The following is a 6,188-nucleotide window of genomic DNA, read 5'->3' on the forward strand; positions in this document are numbered from 1 at the left end:
GCGGGTTCTTCGGACATTTCTAGTATGGAGAAAAGACTTCAGAACCTGGAAGGTTTGCTAGCAAAAGTGATTGACCATCTCCCGTCTACTCCCTCGCCTAGCGGCAGATCGGCTTCAAGCTCACGTCAGTCAGCCTCTGCGGGCCACGACGCCCACTGCTATGCCTATCAAGGAGGTGCATATGAGTATGAAAGAGAGCATGACAGTGATTATGATGATCAGTACGATGAAGAGGGAAGTAGTTCTACTATTTCTTTCCCCACAGGGGAACATGAGATGGATCCTGATATGGATGCTAGCGTGCCCTCTCTCGCCGCGAAGTTTGCACGCCCAAGTGAGGTTGGGGAGGCTGTTGATGACAATGTCGCACAATCAGTCACGTACATGCTTACTCATCAATTGGAAGAAAACTCTCTGGAAGAGACAGCCAAGAAATATCCTTCCCCAAACAACTACAGCCTGCTTGATGTACCTAGAGTTAATCCTCCTATTTGGGAGAACTTAAAATCAGGCACAAAAAACAGAGACTTGAAACTCCAGCGGGTTCAGCACTCTCTCTCTCTCCAGAGGTCTTGTTGCCTTCATAAATGCGCACAATTGACTCCACAGATATTTCAGAACAGCAGCAAGATGCTCTTGCTCTTCTCAGCAATGCTACGTTTGAACTTAGCTGCATCAGAAAACACCTCATCCGCCCTGACATGAATTCGCAATTCACGCATTTGTGCAAACCCTCTACACCAATTGGGAAATTTCTGTTTGGAGATGACTTGCCCAAACAAGTTAAAAACCTACAAGAACAACAAAAGGCCACCGCAGGTGTTATGCGGGAACAAAACAGAGATTTCCGAGGACGTCGCGGTTTTTACCCATATTCGCGCAACAGATACCAAGATGTAGGCTGGACATCCCACAGGGATACGCCACAGTCAGGGACCTCGAATCGGCCTTTTTTAGGGGCACGTTTTCAGGGGCAGACGCACAGACGCCAAGCGGCACCTCCAGCCACGAAGAACAGACCGCCGCCCCACTCCTCACAGCAGAGGCCAGGGACAGGCCAGGCTCCAAGGAGAGTCTAACAGGAGCTTGCCTTGAAGAGGTAAGTTCTCCAAATTCTCAGTCTATGCATAATTCTCAAGTTGGAGGTCGACTGAAGCAATTTTATGATGAGTGGTGCAAAATAACATCAGACCCGTTCATTTTGTCAGCTATACAAAAGGGGTACGAACTTGAGTTTGACCCAGAACTGGGACCACCATCGAGATCCTATCCTATCTTTGAATATCAGAAAGACAACAAAGAAAGAGAAGCCATTCAGGAAGATATACGAAAACTTGTGGCTCAGAACGTGATTGAGCCATGTACACATGAAAGTGGAGAATTTGTGTCAAACATTTTCACGAGGCCTAAGAAAAATGGCAGCCTCAGAATAATTCTAAATCTTTCCGATCTTAATAAGTACATGAGTTACCAACATTTCAAAATGGATGGTATTCACGTAGCCATGGATTTGATCTCGTCTAATTGTTCCTTTGCTTCGGTCGACCTCCAGGATGCCTATTATTCTGTCCCAATTCACCCTAGCCATAAGAAATACCTGAAGTTTGTATGGCAAAGGCAGCTGTATCAGTTTAAGGTCCTCCCAAACGGTCTGAGCACAGACCCTAGATTATTCACTCCTCAAACCAGTTTTTGCTTCCCTGCGGCAAGAAGGGCATGTGGTTTTCGGGTACTTGGACGATACCATCATAATAGGAAAAGATGCAGAGCTTACTCATAAAGCAGTTCAAGCAACTACAAGCTTATATTGTATTTGCTCAGCTTGGGTTCCTTGTTCACCCTGAGAAATCAGAACTCCAACAAACCCAAGTAATTCAATTCTTAGGATTTACTTTGGACTCCCATGCAATGACCATCTCACTCCCAGAAAGTAAGGGGGAGGAAATAATTGAGGCATGTTCAGACCTACGTACTTGGGCAGAATAAGCCATCAGTCCGCATTGTTGCCAGAGTGATTGGGAAAATCATTTCTACATTCCCAGCTATTCAGTACGGCCCACTCCACTATCGCTCCCTAGAAAGGGATGAGATAAATGCTCTTAAGAGGAATAGGGGTCATTTTTGACCGTCCAATGCATTATCGGAGAATGCTATGCAGAACCTAAGATGGTGGATTCTTAATGTGAAAGGATTTAAATCCCCAATACAGCGGAAAGGACCGCAACATGAGATACGCACTGATGCAAGTGGGGCTGGATGGGGTGCTAGTGACCTCCGCATAAAGACAGGAGGAAGATGGAATGAACAGAAAATGGTCAGGGCAAGAAATAAAGACATTGATTTCCTGGAAACACTGGCAGCAGAGTTTGGATTGATGGCCTTTTGTGAAGATATGCATGATGTGCACATATCAATTAGACTAGACAATACCACAGCTGTGGCATATCTGAACAATATGGGAGGATGTAAATCTAGAGACTGTGATGAGGTAGATGCAGTATCTGGGGATGATGCATTGAGAGAAATATATGGCTCACTGCAGAGCACCTCCCTTGGCGGCTTAACACAGAGGCAGATACCATGTCCAGAAAATTTAATGACAAATCAGAGTAGATGCTTAACAGAGAGGTGTTCAAAGATGTTGTGGATCATTTTGGTACCCCGGAAATTGATCTATTTGCATCGAGATTGAATGCACAAGTACCTCGATATATCTCATGGAATCCAGAGCCAGAAGCAGAATCAGTCAATGCTTTTCTGACAGATTGGGGTCCGCTGAAGTTTTATGCCTTCCCGCCTTTCTGTCTAATTGCAAAATGCTTACAAAAGGTACAGGCAGATAAAGCAACAGGGATAGCATTTGAGGGGAGGTATAATATGCCCCCCTCTTCCCTTCCTGGGATTACTCAAACTTCAGTAAGTTCTCGTAGTTTTATCTCCTGATTCTTGTGACTGTTGCTTTGAATATTGATGGCGCATGCGCGAGCGGGATCTCATATTTTACCTCCCCTCAAATTACTCATTAAAATAAATCTCAAACTTCGAACGGTAAGTTCTCGTTTAATCTTTCTATTTTTTTTTTACTGATAAAACCATGGTTAATAGCCATCGTTTTCAACCATTGTAAAACGAAAGTTTAACCATGGTATTATAACTAGTGTTTTTATGCTTTTTATCTTAAAACCACGGTTAAAATCATGGTTTTATAACTATCGTTTTTACACTATCATAAAATCATGATGAAAGCATGATTTTATAACGATGGTTTTCAACCTTAGTAAAACGAGAGCTACACCACATGGTTTCCTAACCGTTGTTTTTATACTATTGTGAAACCATGGTTACAACCATTGTTATATTATTATGTTATTTTTACCAAAGTAGAACGATAGTTTTGTTGTGGTTTTCTCGCCATTGTTTTTTTTTTCTTAAAACTGTGGTATAACGATGATTTTTTTAACCATTGTTTTAAAACATTTTCATTAAACCACTGTTAAAGCCATGGTTATATAACCATCATTTTTTAACTATGATAAAACCATGGTTAATATCATGGTTAGTAGCAATCGTTTTCAATCTTTGTAAAACGAAAGTTTAACCATGGTATTATAACTAGTGCTTTAACGCTATCATAAAACCACGGTTAAAATCATGGTTTTATAACTATTGTTTTTACACTATCATAAAACCATGATGAAATCATGGTTTTGTATATAACGATGGTTTTAAACCTTAGTAGAACGAGAGTTACACCATGGTTTCCTAACCATTGTTTTTATACTATTGTGAAACCATGGTTACAACCATTGTTATATTATTATGTGATTTTAACCAAAGTAGAACGATAGTTTTGTTGTGGTTTTCTCGCCATTGTTTTCTTTAATTTCTTAAAACCGTGATATAACAATGATTTCTTAACCATGATTTTAAAACACTTTCATTAAACCACTGTTAAAGCCATGGTTATATAACCATCATTTTATACCTATGATAAAACAATGGTTAATATCATGGTTAATACCCATCATTTTCAACCTTTGTAAAACGAAAGTTTAACCATGGTATTATAACTAGTGTTTTTATGCTATCATAAAACCACGGTTAAAATCATGGCTTTATAACTATCTTTGATGAAATCATGGTTTTATAACGATGGTTTTCAACCTTAGTAGAACGAGAGTTACTCCATGGTTTCCTAACCATTGTTTTTATACTATTGAGAAACCATGATAACAACCATTGTTATATTATTATGTTATTTTTACCAAAGTAGAACAATGGTTTTGTCGTGGTTTTGTCACCATTGTTTTTCTTTGATTTCTTAAAACTGTGGTATATTGATGATTATTTAACCATGGTTTTAAAACCGTCGTACAATGAAAGTTTTATCATGTTATCATAACTATGGTATTTTAACAATGGTATTACCACACTTCCGCCACACATTTACCATGGATATGAATTAAAAATCATGGACTACCATCGATCCATTGTAAAACCGTCCATAACCATGGTTATACCATGGTTACGGTAGTAAAACCATGTTTGTTTGTTTTTGTTTTTTTTTTTTATAAGGGCTGCCAGAAAGCAGTCTCGATCGCCCCTCTGTGGAGGGCACAACCGTGGTTCCCGCTCATCCTCCAGCTCCTGGTACCCCCACCCCTCCTCCTGCCACGGGACTGCCTGGTTCCCCTTTCCATTTCAATGCCCGAGTTGAAGTTATTCGCCCGGACTATCTCAGCGAACGTTGGAGAACAGCAGGAATTTCAGAGCAAGCTTCCGAGCTCATCGCAAATACTTGGCGCAACAATACTTGCAGGCAGTATGACTCTGCTTGGAGGCAGTGGATTAGTTGGGTGCCGCAAACAATCGCTTGATCCATTTAGCTCATCTATTGCCAATATCGTAATATTTTTGTCTGACCAGCATGTTTTAGGGAAAAATTACAGAACAATAAACTCGTATCCGTCAGCCTTATCATCTGTGCTGCCCTCTATTGACGGGTTTCCCGTTGGTAAGCACCCGCTGGTAGCACGAGTGTTGAAAGGTATTTTTAATAAGGAACCGCCCAAACCGCGTTACAACACCACTTGGCAAGTGTCTCAAGTGTTAGATTACTTATGTTCACTGGATGATAGTGCAAGACTTAATCTGTTACTTCCAAGCGAGAAGTTGATTGCCCTAGCGCCCCTTGTTTCAGCACAGAGAGTGCAGACTCTTAGTTTTTTAGACATTACAAATATGTCAATTTCTGAAAACAGAGCAATCTTTCAAGTGGTTGTGTTATTGAAAACAACAACTACAAAGAAAGGCATTGCTAATCAATCTGTTGAATTGTCTTCCCTCCCCACGAACGAGAAGGTGTATGTTTTATCTGTGCTTAAGGAGTACTTGAGTCGGACAGAACCCTTGCGCCGAGTTCACGGTGTGACTAAACGTTTTATTTCTGGTAGAAAACCTCACAAAGAAGTAACCACTTTTATCCTGTCTCGGTGATTAAAGAGCACATTGAATAAGGCAGGCATAGATACATCCGTGTTTTCTGCTCACAGTTACCGGAGCGCCTCAAGTACTGCAGCTTTTAATCAAGGCGTTACCACTGAGGAGATTATGTCAAAGGCCAATTGGTCTAATACCAAAACCTTTCAAGATTTTTATTTTAAGCCAGATCAAGAAGCCAAATTCGCTTCAACCATTCTCAGCTCATCTTCATAAGTTATAATCAATATGGAGACACTGTATACTTTTGTAACTCACAGAGGTTGTCAAAATTATATTGTTCTTTCTCCTTGTGATCATGTATTCAGACGGAACATACACCTTGTTATTGTACTATTCAGATTGCTCATGAATAAAATCTGATCTATCATGAATGCCCATGTGCAACAGTTGGTTCACTGCCTCAGATATACTCACTTGATAGTTTCTGTGTTGAACTTTGAAAGCTGCTGACCCTCTGAAAGCTTGTAATTCCTAAATTGTGCTAATAATACTATGAAGTACAATTTGAATTCTATTGATAACAATGAAGTACAAAATGAAGAGGGTCACGCCCAACGCGTTGCGTGTATATAACATATTGTTTGATAACCCTCCCTCTCTCTTCTGGTCACAGAAACTGTGAACTCATGCCTGTAAGATGTGTAGCGATGACTCGGATGAATGATTGTTGATATGTATTTTGCCCT

General features: G+C 40.5%; 1 pseudogene; it reads left to right on the forward strand.

The window, feature by feature from the left end:
- The first annotated feature begins 24 nt into the window (after positions 1 to 24).
- On the forward strand, positions 25 to 5,715 carry LOC140246533 (uncharacterized; annotated as a pseudogene).
- The last annotated feature ends 473 nt before the right edge of the window (positions 5,716 to 6,188 follow it).

This window comes from Diadema setosum, chromosome 3, assembly GCF_964275005.1.
Source record: "Diadema setosum chromosome 3, eeDiaSeto1, whole genome shotgun sequence".
Classification (NCBI taxonomy): domain Eukaryota; kingdom Metazoa; phylum Echinodermata; class Echinoidea; order Diadematoida; family Diadematidae; genus Diadema; species Diadema setosum.